The sequence below is a fragment of the Neomonachus schauinslandi genome, chromosome 2, assembly GCF_002201575.2.
Source record: "Neomonachus schauinslandi chromosome 2, ASM220157v2, whole genome shotgun sequence".
Taxonomy (NCBI): Eukaryota; Metazoa; Chordata; class Mammalia; order Carnivora; family Phocidae; genus Neomonachus; species Neomonachus schauinslandi.
In genome coordinates this window covers 96,424,203-96,441,693 of record NC_058404.1, presented here as the reverse complement: position 1 = coordinate 96,441,693, position 17,491 = coordinate 96,424,203, and the positions used below count along the sequence as shown (strand labels likewise).

The 17,491-nt window shown below is 37.1% G+C and overlaps 1 pseudogene; it reads left to right on the top strand.

Moving 5' to 3' along the window:
• The first annotated feature begins 13,970 nt into the window (after positions 1-13,970).
• LOC110573058 lies at positions 13,971-16,952 on the top strand (annotated as a pseudogene).
• Positions 16,953-17,491: the final 539 nt, after the last annotated feature.

The following is a 17,491-nucleotide window of genomic DNA, read 5'->3' as shown; positions in this document are numbered from 1 at the left end:
TTTTGCATTAGATCCCAAAAACTTACTCATCTTATAACTTAAAGTTTGTACCCTTTGACAATCATCTCCCCATTTCCCCCACTCCCCAGACCCTGGTAACAACTGTTCTACTCTCTGTTTCTATGAGTTCAGTTGTTTTAGATTCTGCCTATAATTGACAACATACAGTATTTGACTTCTGTCTGACTTACTTCACTTAGCATAATGCCATCAAGGTCCATCCATGTTGTTGCAAATGGCAGAATTTCTTTCTTTCTCATGGCTGAATAATATTCAATTATATGTAATGTATATATAATCCTGATTATATAATATTCAATTATATATAATATAATCCTGATTATAGGTGTGATATGTTTATATCATATATATATATAATCCTGATATATATTATATGTACATGTATATAATCACATCTTCCTTATTCATTCATCTGTTGACAGACATTCAAATTGTTTCCATATCTTGGCTATTTGTGAATAATGCTGCAGTGAACTTGGAGGTGCAGGTATCTCTTCAAGATCCTGATTTCAATTCCTTTGGATACGTACATAGAAGCAAAAATACTGGCTCATATGGTGTTCTTTCTAAATTTTTCTTGAGAATCCTCCATACTATTTTCCATAGTGACTGTTCCAATTTAGATTCCCACCAATAGTGCACAAGGGTTACGTTTTTTCCACATTACCACCACATCTGTAATCTCCTCCTTTTGATGATAATCATTCTGTCAAGTGTGAGGGATATCTCAGCATGGTTTTTATTTGCATTTCCCTGATGACTAGTAACAATGAGCACCTTTTCATGTACCTGTTGGCCATCTGTATATATTCTTTGGAAAAATGTCTGTGAAGATCCTCTGCTCATTTTTTAAATCAGATTGTTTGTTTTTTTGCTATTGAGTTGTATGAGTTCCTTCTATCTTTTATAAGTTAACTCTTCATCAGATATATGACTGACAAATATTTTCTCCCATTTGGTAGGTTGCCTTTTCATTTTGTTGAGTTTCCTTTGCTGTGCAGAAGCTTTATTTTTTTTTTCTAATGTAGTACCACTTACTAATTTTTGCTTTTGGTACTTGTGCTTTTGGTGTCATATCCAAAGAAGCATTGCCAAGACCAACGTCGAGCTTTTCCCCTATGTTTTTTTCTAGGAGTTTTTTGGTTTCAGGTTTTAGTCTTAACCTAATTTGAGTTAATTTTTGTGAGTTTTGTTTTTTAAGATTTTATTTATTTATTTGACAGAGAGAGACACAGGGAGAGAGGGAACACAAGCAGGGGGAGTGGGAGAGGGAGAAGCAGGCTTCCGCTGAGCAGGGAGCCCAATGCGGGGCTCGATCCCAGGACCCTGGGATCATGACCTGAGCCGAAGGCAGACACTTAACGACTGAACCCCCCAGGCGCCCCTTGTGAGTGATTTAAGATAAGGATCCTTTTTCATGCTTCTGCATGTGGTTTTCCAGTTTTCCCAATACCATTTATTGAAGGGACTACCCTTTATCCATTAAGTATCTTGGCTTCCTTGTCAAATATAGTTAACCATATAGGTTAGGGTTTATTTCTGGGCTTTCAATTATGTTCCATTGGTCTATGTTTCTGTTTTATGCTAGTACCGTATTGATTTGATTTCTATAGCTTTGAAGTATAGTTTGAAATCACAAAATGCAATGCCTCCAGCTTTGTTCTTTCTTGAGATTTCTTTGGCTATACAGGGTCTTTTGTGGCTCCATACAAATTTTAGGATTGTTTTATCTATTTCTGTGAAAAATGCCACTGGAATTTTAATAGGGATTGTATTGACTATATAAGTGGCCCTGGGCCATATGGACGTTTTGACAATATAAATTCTCCTAATTCATGAACACGGAATATATAAACACAACAAATTATTGCTTGTGTCTTCTTCAATTTAATTCATCAACATCTTATCGTTTTTCAGTGTACATATCTTTCACTTCCTTAGTTAAATTTATTTCTAAGTATTTTATTGGTTTTGATGTTATTGTGAATGGGACTATTTTCTTTGTTTTTCAGATAGTTCATTGTTAGTGTCTAGAAATGCAACTGATTTCTGTGATTTGTATCCTGCAACTTTACTGAAATAGTTGATTAGTTCTAACAGTTTTTTGGTGGCATCTTTAGGATTTTCTATACACAAGATCATATCAGGGCGCCTGGGTAGTTCTGCCTTCGGCTCGGGTCATGATCCCAGGGTCTTAGGATCAAGCCCTCCATTGGGCTCCCTGCTCAGCAGGAAGCCTGCTTCTCCCTCTCCCACTCCCCCTGCTTGTGTCCCTCTCTCGCTGTGTCTCTCTCTGTCAAATAAATAAATAAAATCTTAACAAAAAAAATCATATCATCTGCAAACAAATACAATTTTAGTTCTTCCTTTCTAATTCATATGCCTTCTTTTTTTCTTGGCTAATTACTCTGGCTAGGACTTCCAGTGCTCTATTAAGAGGGGTAGTGAGAGTGAGCACCCTTGTCTTGTTCCTGATTGAAAGGCTTTCAATCTTTCACCATAAATTATGGTGTTAGTTATGGGTTTGTCACATATGGTTTTTATTATGTTGAGGGTTGTTTCTTTATACCTAACTTATTAAGAGTTTTTGTCATGAAAAGATGTTATATTCTGTCAAATGCTTTTTCTGTATCTATTGAGATGATCATATGAATTTTTTAATTTGAAGATCCTTTGATCATATGATTTTTATCTTTCATTCTATTAATGTGGTGTGTCACATTTATTGATTTGCATATGTTGAACCATCCTATTCCACCATGATGCTAACATCACTCCCATAATTTATTTTAAAAACATTTTTAACTTCCCTAAATGTTTCCATATATATTTAAGCTGTTTCCTATTTTTGCTATTAGAGACAGCTCTTCAATGAACAGCTTGGCATTTACAACTTTGTTTACTTGTTCCATTACTTCCTGAGTATAAATGTCTAGATGTGGTATTGCTAAGTCAATTTCTAATTTTCAAGATTCCTAACTCTGAAATCTTCGTGTTCATTTGACTTTCTGGAAAATGATTGAATGTATTCTTTCAATATACTCACCCCCACCCTGTTGGTCAATAAATCCAAGAATTACCCAAGCTGTATAGTGCCAAAGAGTATTTAGCCAGGTGTGGACAGAGAAAGAACAAGCCAACTATCCTGAATCCTTTGGGATGTGTGCATGATGGTCTTCTCCCACAAGGAAAACAAAACAAAGACACGGCAAAAACTCAAAGAAAACTTTGGAAAGCTAAAACCTGCTATTCTTTGGTTTCAGCATTTCTGATGATTATTATGTCATTTGCAAATGATGGTCCAGGTTATTCTGCTCAGATAACACATATTTCTCTTCTCCAAAGATGTTAGCCTTTTATGTCTTCCTTCTAAATGTTCTTTAAAATGTTGTCTCTGGAGAAAAGAAAAGAATTAAAAACAAGGAAGAATTTCTGGCAGAACAGTATGATCTGCTCCATTAAATGTGCTCTGTCTTTCCTCCAGTTTCTCCCCTAGTTAATAACTCTTCAGAAAAAAAATTTTTTTTACTGATAGAATTATTTTCCCTATCTCTGTGTAGTTTAATTTGGAAACATTCCTAGACCAACATCCAAAATAATTTAGAGCAAGTGAAAAAGGTGAAGCTGACCTTGACCAAAATTCAAGTAATCACTCATGGTTGGTCCTGTCAGAGGAACTGGTGATTGGAAGGCAGGACTGTGGCAGCAACTAAGAGAGAAAGGCTTCAACATCCCTTCACCTTCCTGAGTGGTCCAGAGCTTACTGGTTGGAAGAGTTGGGTCAAAGAGTGGAGTGGCATCCTGTAAAGAACACCAAACTGGGAATATAACAGCTTTGGTTTGTGGTTTGAGACCCATCTGTTCCAACTATCAACTTGGAACACATTATCACTTAGAAGCAGTAGAGTATAATGGTCAAAAGCTCAGGCTTTGGAATCAAGCAAAGGGAAATTAGAAGGCCTTGTCCCAAAACTCAAGGAGCCTGGATACTGAAATTTTTAGTATCTAAACAAAAAAACATTAATTGTCAGAAAACTTCTGTTTATAGCAATGTCACTGCCAGTGGAGAGGAAGATTGACTGCCTTTGAATCATGTGTCTGCTGTTTACTGGGACTCTGGTCTTGTCTCAGTTACTTTACTTCTCTCAGCCTGGATGTTTTTATCTTTAAAATGAGGGTAATAATGCCTACCCAACAGGTTGTCATGGGGATTCAATGTATAAAGCGCTCAGCAGAGTGCTTGACACAGAATGTTATAAATAGGATTGTATTATTATGATTATCCTTTCTAAATCATAATTGACTCATCTGTGAAATAGGATGTTACCTGATGATTACTACAATTTCTTCTAATTCAATTTTAATCCAAATGTCTTACATTTAAAATGCTGTGCAAGCACAAAATCTGCCCCTACACTTACAATTTAATCATAGTGTGGTTAGCTTTAAAAATATATATGTTGTTCACTTGTAAACTATTCTCAGATAAATAAGATCATCATGGTTAAATGCCTGTCACCATAACTAACAACTGAGTTCTCAACTTCCATTTAACCCAATGAGGTACAGAACATACACATTCAAACACAACGATCTCTTCCCCTATCCTCACCTCTCCGAGCTCATTTCCTGCAACACTCTCTCTCCCCAGCCCTCCCCAGCCTCAGTAGTCTCCTTGTTATCCCACGGAATACACAATGCATAATCCCAACTCAGGGTGTTTATATTTGCTATGTCCTCTTCCTGGAATATCCTACCCTTGGATGTTCACAGGTCCTGCTCCCTCATCTCATGCAACTCTCCCAACAGAAAGGCTTTCCCTGACCACAACCCTCCATGTTATTGGTCTCTATCCCTATATCCTCAGTATTTATTGCCCCATATATTACATATATGTTTGTTCTTATTCATGCCCTTCACTATAAGGTATGTTCCATAATGTAAAAGATTTTGTTCCTGTTCCTACCTGGATCCCTAGAGTCTAGAAGTATGACTGGCATATAGTAGGAACTCAGTAGATATTTCACAGTTGAATGAATGAATGGAAAAACAGGAAGGAAGGAGGAAGAAAACAAAGAAATAAAGACCCATGAAGAGTGGATCGAAGATTAAAAGGGTAATCGTTATTCCCTTTCTAAAAAAATATGTATACAATCTAATAGGAGCCTTGATTACTTCAACTAACAGGCACATTTTTTTCCCTTTTTTTTTTCTTCTAGTTTTAGTGAGATGGTGAAGTTTTAATTCAAGCATACATTTGACTGGTTGTAGAAAGAGTGGCAGGAGATTTTAGGCTGGGCCAGAATTTACTCAGCCTAAATTTTTTAGGAATTTTTAAAGATTATTTTTAAAGAATGCTTGTATGATTGTAACAGTAATGCACTACAGTGTTTGGAAAATATAGAAAGAATATATAACAATAATTTTACCACCCACACATAATCACTGTTAACAATTTATTCTATTACACACACACACACATACACACAGAAGTCTTTGTGAAGACTCTCAACTCTGGGAGTCCTGCTATGAAGTAAAGAGGAGAAAACTGTGAGCTGAGTCTTGAGGAGATGTGGAAGCCCATCTCCATGCTACCTGCTTGGAGTCTTGTTGTCTTTTCCCCTTAAAGGGGCGGCCTGCTGCTCTTTGAACAGAAAGCTGGAGGGGAAATGGGTTTTGATATTCTTAGTCTTCTTCACCTTGAACTAAATGAAGATTAAGGACTAACCCATAATATAGAAATACAATCACTTTTGTTTTTTTTCACAATAAAATTTTCTGATTTTTTTTCTTAAGTTTTAAGGTAACAATCAGGAATTGAGTTTATTTTGCTCTAATAGTCTAGCAAGTGTCGTAAATTTAATTCCAGGTCCAAGGAAAATTTGTAAAGAGAATTCTTTTCAGATGTGCTCCCAAATAGAGAATTGACTTTATTATGTTCCTGCTGGCATAAAGAGGGGCCAAAATCTGGCAGAAAGACACCTTTTCAAAGAATTCCTAGTATTACGGTTTAGTCATATGGTTCTTTACTCTTTCTGCACTGTTCCTGCTAATTACTCCAACAAATAAGAGTTCTCGGTGTTGAAAACAAACAAAAAAAGCAGTCAGAGAAAGAATGCTTATGTTTATAGACATTCTCTTATATTTACCATTTTATCAATGATAGATACAATGGCTTATTTCAGCAACCCTTTGCTGGATACCTCTATGTCCTAAGTTTGGGGCTAGGTACCCGAAACAACGGATGTATCTGAAACAGCTCCGGCCCATAAGAAGTTTTCAGCCTACGTGGGGAAACAGAGAAGTGTGGTGATCGGAGGTGGTAAAGGGTAGTGCAGAGTAGCCAACAGGATTGGAAGGAGGCGGCACATCACACACGCAGGGGCATGTGGACATCATTCATTCACTGAACATTTATTGAATGCTTATCTACAAGGCATTGTTATAAACCAAATATTCTTAGTTCTTGTTATGAAAAACCTGAGTTCCACCTATATTATTTTCTGCATCCCATTTACAAAGTGCAAAAGCTCATTTTTTTTACATAATACATTATAGATTATTTTTACATACCAGATGCATACCAAAAAAGTGATATGCACATTTTGAAAAGTTATGTGAATTTTTATTTTAAAAACTTTTTTTTAAGATTTTATTTATTTATTTGACAAATAGAGAGACAGTGAGAGAGGGAACACAAGCAGGGGGAGTGGGAGAGGGAGAAGCAGGCTTCCCCACTAAGCAAGGAACCCAATGCGGGGCTTGATCCCAGGACCCTGGGATCATGACCTGAGCCAAAGGCAGATGCTTAACTGACTGAGCCACCCAGGCACCCCAAGTTATGTGAATTTTTAAAGATTATTTTTAAAGAATGCTTGTATGATTATAACAGTAATGCACTGCAGTGTTTGGAAAATATAGAAAGAATATATAACAATAATTTTACCACCCACACATAATCACTGTTAACAATTTATTGTATTACACACACACACACACACAAATACACACATGCACTGGCATGCACACTTAGATTAACATACACTTTATACATAGTTGGGATCATACAGAATATACAGTTTTGTGTTGTACATTTTTCACTTAAAATGAAATACGAAATATCCTAAAGTGGCTCATACAACTTTTCTATGTGAACATACCCGCAATAACAATCCACTTCAAGGAATTTTTTGTCAATTCTAATAAAGTAGAATTTGCACTAAGGAGTTCATCTGTTATAACTCTGAACTTTTCTCCTGCAGGTTTTTTTTAAGATTTATTTATTTATTTTAGAGAGAGAGAGAGCACACAAACAGGGGGAGGGGAGAGGGAGAGGGAGAGGGAGAGAATCTCAAGCAGGCTCCCCGCTGAGCACAAAGCCCGACAGAGGGCTTTATCTCATGACCCCGAAATCACAACCTGAGACAAAATCAACCGACTGAGCCACCCAGGTTCCCCTCTCCTGCAGGTTTTATTTCATTTTTTTTAAAGATTTTATTTATTCATTTATTTGAGAGAGTGAGAGAGAGAGAGAGAGAGCACATGAGAGGGGGGAGGGTCAGAGGAAGAAGCAGACTCCCTGCCAAGCAGGGAGCCCGATGCGGGACTCCATCCCGGGACTCCAGGATCATGACCTGAGCCGAAGGCAGTCGCTTAACCAACTGAGCCACCCAGGCGCCCCTATTTCATTTTTTTAAAAAAGATTTTATTTGTCAGAGAGAAAGAGACAATACAAACAGGGAGAGTTAGGCAGGCAGAGGGAGAAGCGGGCTCTCTGCTGAGCAAGGAGCCCAATGCGGGACTCAGTCCCAAGATCTTGGGATCACAATCCCAACCGAAGGCAGATGTTTAACCTACTGAGCCACCAAGCATCCCTCCTGAGGTTTTATTAAAGCAGAATAAATTTATACAAATAAGCTAGCTTGAGAATTTCCTGTTTTCACCTGTAATAAACACTAAAATCCGAGACCTTTATTTTTTTTCCTGCCTTTCATAAAAGGGTACCAAGAAAGTTGTATATTCCTGCCCTATTATGGTACTGACTGTGACATAAAAGTTTAAATGTCCTTAATAATAAATTTACAAATTTACTGGCAAAAAATTAGACAATCAGTTGGCTTGATAAAAATAAAGTGTCCAGCATGATATTTTAAAAACTCAGAACAATCATTTTTAGAATGTTATTTTTTCCTATTATAAAAGTAATACATGCTTCTTAGAGATAATTTGAAAAATGCAATTTGTAGAAAGAAAAAAAATCAGTAGTAGCAATACCACCCCAAGATATCTTTTCTAACATTTTGCTGAATATTCATTTTTCCCATTCAAATGATTAAAAAGTTCTAATCACATATTTTATCTCCTGATTTTTTAGTTAACATTATAAAAATTGTTAAACCCCTCCATATAATTTTAAAACATTGTTTTAAAAACATAATATCCATCATATAAATGGATGATAACTTAACCACTTACATATTACTCAATATTATGCATGTTTCCAGGTTTTTTAGTGAAAGTGAGAAGATTTGCACATGAAGATTTTTCTGTATTTAAGCTATTTTCTCTAGGTCAGTGTAATTTTTTTCTTTTTACGATTTTATTTCTGAGGAGGGTGGGGGGGAGGGGAGGAGCAGAGGGAGAGAGACAAGCATACTCCACATTGAGCATGGAGCCTGACAAGGGGCTTGATCCTAGGACCTTGAGATCATGACCTGAGCCAAAACCAAGAGTTAGGTGCTTAACCGACTGAGCCACCAATGTGATGGTTTTTTGATACATCAACCTGGCTTGCCTGCCGTCCCGTTATTCAATTAAACACTAATCTAGGTGTTGCTCTGAAGGCATTTTGTAGATGTGATTAAAGTCATAATCAGTTGATTTTAAGTAAGGAAAATTATCCTAGATACACTGGGTAACCTCATTCAATCAGTTGAAAGGCCTGAAAAGCGGAACTGAGGCTTTCCTGGGAGAAGAAGAAATTCCTCCTATGGACTACAGCTTCTGCACATATTATGCCCGAAATTTCCAGCCTGTCCTTCCTGATGGCTTGCCCCACAGATTTCGGACTTGCCTAGCCAAACCCCAGAACACACAAGCCAATAAATCTCTTCGTGTCTATATCTTACTGGTTCTGCTTCTCTGGTCCAACACTGACAGATACATTAATGTTCTCAGTATACATACTAGGACAAAAGGTTCACCCAACAAAAAGTCCAAATTACTATTCCTGTCGCTTTCTTCTTATAACTTTCTCCATGATTTTAAAAATAATTAGGTGATGTCTTTCTTGCCGACTGAATCTCACATAGCCTAAAATTAAGCAAGTAGCTGGAATCATGCTTGACTGAAGACCTGTTTTACAGCTAAGGTAAGAAAAATTACACTCAGGGGCACCTGGGTGGCTCAATCGGTTGAGTGTCTGCCTTTGGCTCAGGTCATGATCTCGGGGTCCTGGGATCGAGCCCCGGTTCGGGCTCCCTGCTCAGCGGGCAGCCTGCTTCTCCCTCTCCCTCTGCTGCTCCCCCTGCTTGTGTGCTCAGTCTCTCTCTGTCAAATAAATAAATAAAATCTTGGGCGCCTGGGTGGCTCAGTCGTTAAGCGTCTGCCTTCGGCTCAGGCCAAGATCCCAGGGTCCTGGGATCGAGTCCCACATCGGGCTCCCTGCTCAGCAGGAAGCCTGCTTCTCCATCTCCCACTCCCCCTGCTTGTGTTCCTGCTCTTGCTATCTCTCTCTCTGTCAAATAAATAAATAAAAAATCTTTAAAAATAAATAAATAAATAAATAAATAAATAAATAAAATCTTTAAAAAAAAAAAAAAGAAAAATTACACTGAGAACCAGCCATGTTGGTGGCATTGTTCAGCTTGTGTGCTGAACAAAGTGTAACTAAGATGGCCCGATCTTTCCCCAGCAGCGCTGGCAGTAGCTCAAAGAGTCTCAGCTAACACTTCATTATCCAGGCAATCCAAGGACTCCTTTGATACCACTCTTTCCATTGGGCTGATTATTTAAATGGACTCTTTCTATTTATAATGTAATATCAAACCTAGACAAAAAGATTTCACACACACCTATGTGCATATATACACATATCTACCCAAACACATATTAACTTTTTTTTTTACCTTTTTTTTTCAGTATAGTTAACTTACAACGTTATGTTAGTTTCCGGTGTACAATATAGTGATTCCACAAGTTTATACATTTTGCTGTGCACACCACAAGTGTAGCTACCATCCGTCACCATACAACACTATTACAATATCATTGACTGGACTCCCTTTCCCATGACTTACTCATTCCATATTACCTTTTTAATACTCCTCATTCATCTTGTCTTATATGGACCCTTATAGTTTTTCAATTATTCTTTATAATCTCTTTTCAGACTTTACCAACTTTTATATATAAAAAATGTTTTTAATGACTTTAGATTGATGAGGAAATGCTATAATAAATAATAGTTGCACGCTGAGGAAGAGTATGTAAACTGATTCCTTATAAAGTCATGTGTGCTACTCTTATTCCAGAAAGTTTAACAGGATATTAATATCACAGAAAGACTTAGTCAGTTTTTTGTTTTTCTTTTTTTTTTTTAAGATTTTTATTTATTTATTTGACAGAGAGAGACACAGCGAGAGCAGGAACACAAGTAGGGGAAGTGGGAGAGGGAGAAGCAGACTCCCCACAGAGCAGGGAGCCTGATGTGGGGCTCGATCCCAGGGCCCTGGGATCATGACCTGAGCCGAAGGCAGACGCTTAACCAACTGAGCTACCCAGGCACCCCAGTTTTTTGTTTTCCCATAGAGTGTATATAATTGTTTATAAATTTAGATCAGGTATGCTACCGTATGTCCATTACAGCAGACATACTGTAGATTTGATTTGAAAGAACAACTACAGATTTGAAGAGAAGGTTTTCAGAAGTCTATTAAAAATTGGCCTCAGTGGGCGCCTGGGTGGCTCAGTCGTTAAGCGTCTGCCTTCGGCTCAGGTCATGGTCCCAGGGTCCTGGGATCGAGTCCCACATCGGGCTCCCTGCTCCGCAGGAAGCCTGCTTCTCCCTCTCCCACTCCCCCTGCTTGTGTTCCTGCTCTCGCTGTCTCTCTCTCTGTCAAATAAATAAATAAAATCTTTAAAAAAAAAAAATTGGCCTCAGAAAAAAAAAAAACTGGCCTCAGATAACAGAACTGGACTATTCATAGGGTTCCTTCTGTCTTCTGAAGTGAATGGTTCCAGGCATTTGAAATGATTATGAAATGAGAATTCTCCATCTACATAAATTAATGAGCAAGATAAGAAATAACCCACCATGAGATGATTTATAAATGTGATTCCTTTAGAATTAGAGCTTAAATGGCCCCAGGGTGGACACAGTTGAGGAAGTCTAAGTGTCTTACCAAGTTGGAGATGCCTGTGGGGCACACAGATAACACTATGTAACTGGCAATTAGAAATTTAGGCCTGGACAGCAAAAGTGAGGTTACTAAAAATAGAATTACTTATAACGTATCCACATGAAGTCAAGTGGATATGTGTTAGTGTTTGAAGTATCCAATGTCATGATCTGCAAACATTAGTAAATGTGCTGAATGAATGAGTCCATCTTTTTTCCCTTTGATAAGCAGTTTGAGCTGCAAATAGCAGTTGGTATAGAAAGCCCTTTCCACCAATGGTACTTTCCACAAAATTCTCCCTATTCTGACATACTTTAGGGTTTACATGGATTCTGAAAAAAAAAAAATAGAAATAGAAGAAAAGACTTTGGAAAGAGGTGTTCTATAAAATGATTAAAATCTTGATTAAAGTGGCAGCTGGGTGGCTCAGTCCTTAAACATTTGCCTTCGGCACAGGTCATGATCCCAAGGTCCCGGATCGAGCCCCACATCGGGCTCCCCGCTCAGCAGGAAGCCTGCTTCTCCCTCTCCCACTCCCCCTGCTTGTGTTCCTGCTCTCGCTGTCTCTCTCTCTGTCAAATAAATAAATAAAATCTTTAAAAAAAAAATCTTGATTAAAATCCAGAAGCTTCACAACCTCCCCACAGGTGAACTGAGGAATTCAATATACATGGAGGGCAAGACCCTGGAGCTCTGGAAAAATGGTACTTCATCTTATTCATGTGTAGATCCCCATGGTAGGTGCTCAATAACTAATCACAGAAGGAAAGAAGGGAGGGAGGAAGAAAGGAAAGAATGGAGGGTGACAGGGGAGCAGGGAAGACTGTGATGACTTTTGAATTCTGGGAGTTTTTAAATATCTTTCAATATCATCTATCTTAACTACAGCAAAATGCCACATTTACCAGTTGATAAATACATTGTCATTAAATGTTATGCAAAATGACCAGAACTAAAAAAAAAAAAAAAAAAAAAAAAAAAACTGACCGGAACTAAGTGGGATGGCGGGAGAAAAAGAGAGAGAAATTGTTTCAGGACCAAGAAATATAGTTACTATCTGAGACTTGAGCTTCAGAATTCTTTATTCAGATGCACTGAAAAAGTAAGAATCAATGGTGAAACTAGTTATACTGCACTTAGGTTATTATATATTTTATAAATATCCATTTTATTATGTTGAACCAGATGGTCAAACTTAAGTTTTAGGCAGTAACCAAGTAAATTTGTGTGATATAAACCTGTAACTCACTTTCAGAATAGCTGTACATTTGGAATGGAGCCATTGGGCACACATGACTAAACCCCATTCTCTGCTTAAGCAACTTTATACCACACGAATAAGTGGACAACCTGCAAGTGAGACCTAGGATTTATGCAATTTTCCAAGTTCTAAAAATAAGTAACATATTTTAATGGTCTTAATATTTTTAAAATCTCAGGTGTTATTTCTACGACAAAAACGGATTCCAGATCACACCACAAGCATATATTATGTATATATTAGAAGGATTAACTTAATTGAAGTAATTCCCCTGATGGCTCTGATCTACAATACAGATTTTTAGCTGAAAGTTTCATACAGCATGAAATACCCATCAGCCTTAAAGAATAATTCATTAAGTGTATGGATTTTGCATAATTAATCATAATAAGAGAATAAATGGGGAAAAATCAAGTAACGTATGGTTAAGCACTCTGGCATCAGCTTACTTATTTCCCAAATAAATGAAATCTCATTTCTTGGGGCACCTGGGTGGCTCAGTCGTTAAGCGTCTGCTTTCAGCTCAGGTCATGATCCCAGGGTCCTGGGATCGAGCCCCACATCGGGCTCCCTGCTCAGCAGGAAGCCTGCTTCTCCCTCTCCCACTCCCCCTGCTTGTGTTCGCTCTCTCACTGTGTCTTTCTCTGTCAAATAAATAAATAAAATCTTTTAAAAAAAACTCTCTTTAAAGAAAAAAAGACATCTCATTTCTTTGTCAGTGTCTATTTCTGATTGGGGAACTACTCTATCTCTCAAAAAATATTTTTTGGGTATTTTATTCACTTTTTGTTGTCCAAATATGCCACTTATTTTATAATACATTATGCTAAATAGGACATTTTTCTATACATAGTCTCCAAATCCACTGGTTAAAAATAAAAATAACTACAGAGGAAATAAAAGAATACAAATATTTTTTAATTCAATTAATTAACTTGGTAAGACACTTAGACATTGCTGGTGGGAATACAAACTGGGGCAGCCACTCTGGAAAACAGTATGGAAGTTCCCAAAAAGTTGAAAGTAGAGCTACCCTATGACCCAGCAATTGCACTACTGGGTATTTACCCCAAAGATACAAATGTAGTGATCCAAAGGGGCATGTGCACCCCAATGTTTATAGCAGCAATGTCCACAATAGTGAAACTATGGAAAGAGCCAAGATGTCCATCAACAGATGAATGGATAAAGAAGATATATATATATATATATATATATATATATATATATATACACAATGGAATATTAGGCAGCCATCAAAAAAACTAAATCTTGCCATTTGCAACAACATGGATGGAACTAGCAAGTATTATGGTAAGCGAAATAAGTCAATCAGAGAAAGACAAGTATCATATGACCTCACTGATATGAGGAATTCTTAATCTCAGGAAACAAACTGAGGGTTGCTGGAATGGTGGGGGTGGGAGGGATGGGGTGGCTGGGGGATGGGCATTTGGGGAGGGTAGGTGCTATTGTGAATGCTGTGAATTGTGTAAGACTGATGAATCACAGACCTGTACCTCTGAAACAAATAATACATTATATGTTAAAAAAAAAAAAAAGATAGTAGGAAGGGAAAAATGAAGGGGGGAAATCGGAGGGGGAGATGAGCCATGAGACACTATGGACTCTGAGAAACAAACTGAGGGATCTAGAGGGGAGGGGCATGGGGGGATGTATTAACCCGGTGATGGGTATTAAGGAGGGCACGTATTGCTTGGAGCACTGGGTGTTATACACAAACAATGAATCATGGAACGCTACATCAAAAACTAATGATGTAATGTATGATGACTAACGTAACATAATAAAATAAAATTTTAAAAAAATGTAAACTATAGGACTATCTAATGAGTTATATTTACACTTGATGGCACATCATATCAAACCCTGGTATAATGAATAGGTCAAGTGCTTTTAAGCTCATTTTGTATATTTTGTTAAAAAGATATTATGAAATCCTGAAGAAACTATTTAACTGAGAGTTGGGTGTTATACACAAACAATGAATCATGGAACACTACATCAAAAACTAATGATGTAATGTATGGTGATTAACATAACATAATAAAAAATATATATAAATAAGTAAATAAATTGAGTTTTCCTCACTGCTTTGCCACTGACCTGCTGTTAAGACCTTGAGCAAGTCACTTACCCTCTCTGAATCTCAGTTCTTCACCTAATAAACTGAGGAAGTTCAGAATAGATGATTCCATATAACCAAGAGTATACTTAAAGTCTGAAATATGACTATTAAGAGTTATTGAATTTATAGACTTACTTTTTAAAAATATATTGGTAGTAATAGTATACCGAAGTCCTTGAGAATGATAATGTTCCAATACAAAATATGATCTCCTTTGTAACAGTTTCTTTTACAATATGGTTTCCAGAGCTGTTGAAAAACAGTCATTGAAATCACCCCATATTAGTAAGAAAATGATGCAAAAAATATTTTATTTCTGGTTGTGCTATGAATGAGAGTAAAACATTTCCTTAAAAGCAGATTTTTAGAATAATTGAAGTACACATCTTTAAAAGTATGCCTGCTTTTCGGGTAGTCTGTAATTTCAGGCAATTTCATTATTCTAAAACTGTACTAAATACTGGAGAGATTAAGTCAGTAGGAAATTCATGGATAGATTGGGAAGTTAACCCTAATTCAACTAATATTTGTTGAGCACCTTCTATAAGTCAAGCTCTGTTTTGGACACTGTATGAAAAGATAAAATTTTATAGGAAAGATATTCCTCTGTCCTCAAGTACAGAATATAAAATATAAAATAACTATAACATAAGGCAGGTCATAAAACCTGGAGAAAACATAAGCTAAATGTATAATTAGAAAAAGGGAGTGTCACAGCCAAACAATAGTGAGGGGTCTTAATAAAGGATTTGGTGTGTGGATGCATCTTGAAGATTAATAGAATTCTGGCAGATGGAAATGACAGGGTATTCCTAGTAAATGGAACAGAAGGAGAAAATGTGCAAAGGTGAGAAAATGTAGTATAATCTTAGGGAAAAAAGCACATTGGATAGATTTAACTAAAGTATAGAGAGTGGAATAAAAACTCATGAGAGGTTACATGGGGCAGTTAAGTTATGGAGGGCTCTAAATACCAGGCTGAAGAACATGTACTCAATATGAAATATATTGGTGGGTCACTAAAGATTTTGGTCAGGGGATAACAAGCAGGCTGAGGGTGAGGTAAATTCATGATAATGTTAGTAGCTTAAGGAGAAGACAAAGTATTGGGGCCATCAAATATCAATAGAAGCAATTAGTCATGGACCATGGGATTGCTGGTATGCTTAGATTTAAGTTTCTTGCACTTTTTCAAGGTCCCAAATGCTCTCAAAGGATTCTGTAGGAGAAGCTGCCCTGTTGATCCCATGCTGTTGCCCTAAATGCCTCATTTTCTGTGGTAGTTATCAAATGCAGGCATTGCCCATCATATTATCAAGATTAAAGGAAAAAAAATAGTTCCAAATATGCCTCATTTCCAAAGTAGAAACAGTACTCCTCCCCACCCCCCGTGAATAAATAAAAACTTAAAAGATTAAGTTGTATTCTGTATGCCCGGGAATCCTCCAGTGCTTTCATTTGCAAAACAAAAGATCATATTGTGCTAAGAGAAGCTGTCTACAGTTTGTTTCTCAACCTTCTTTTAAATCTATTGCCCCTTTCTGATAAACCTAAAAAGATCTGACCCTTTTTAAATGTTACTTGAGATTTCAATGTAAAATAATGATTAAGAAGGCATCACAGTAGTTCTTCACCATCTTTCCTTCTTCCTGGCTGCCAGAGCCACGAAGGTTGAGCTATGCAGTTTGAGTAGGTACAAGATCTACCCCAGATATGGGAGGCCCAACACCAGGACTGACAGGAAGATTTCCCAATTTCTTAATGCAAAATGCCAGTTGGCATCCCTTTCTAAGAGGACTCCTCAGCAGATAAACTGGACTATCCTCTACAGAAGAAAATACGAAAAGGACAATCAGAGGAAAGCCAAAAGACGAAAACCCGCTGTGCAGTCAAATTCCAGAAGGCCATCATTGGTGCCATTTCTTGCTGATAGAATGGCCAAGAGGAATCAGAAACCTGAAGTTAGGAAAGCTCAACAAGAACAAGCCATCAGGGATGCCAAGGAAGTAAAAGAGGCTAAGCAAGCATTTTTAGACAGCAATGGCTGGCTGTTTCAAAGGTTCCCATGAAAGCAGCAGCTAAGCGAGAGACTGTGAAGCCCATGAAGGTTTCTGCATCCTGAAGTGGTGGAAAACACTAAGTTGGCAGATCAGATTTTTATATAAACATCTATTTAAAAAATGAATACATCAAAGTAGAATTGATAAACAAATTCAGTAAATTCACTGGATACAAAATCAATGTACAGAAATCTGTTGCCTTTTTCTACACCAATAATGAATCAGCAGAAAAAGAAATTTAAAAAAAAAATCCCGTTTAAAATTGCACCAAAAATAAGATACCTAGGAATAAACCTAACCAAAGAGGCGAAAGACCTATACTCTGAAAACTATAAAACACAGATGAAAGAAACAGAAGATGACACAAAGAAATGGGAAGACATTCCATAAAACAAATATTGTTAAAATGGCTATACAACCCAAAGCAATCTACTCTTTTAATACAATCCTTATCAATATACCAACAGCATTTTTCATAGAGCTAGAACAAACAATCCTAAAATTTCTATGGAGCCACAAAAGACTCTGAATAGCCAAAGCAATCTTGAAAAGGAAAAGCAAAGTGGGAGACATCACAATTCCAGACTTCAAGTTATATTAC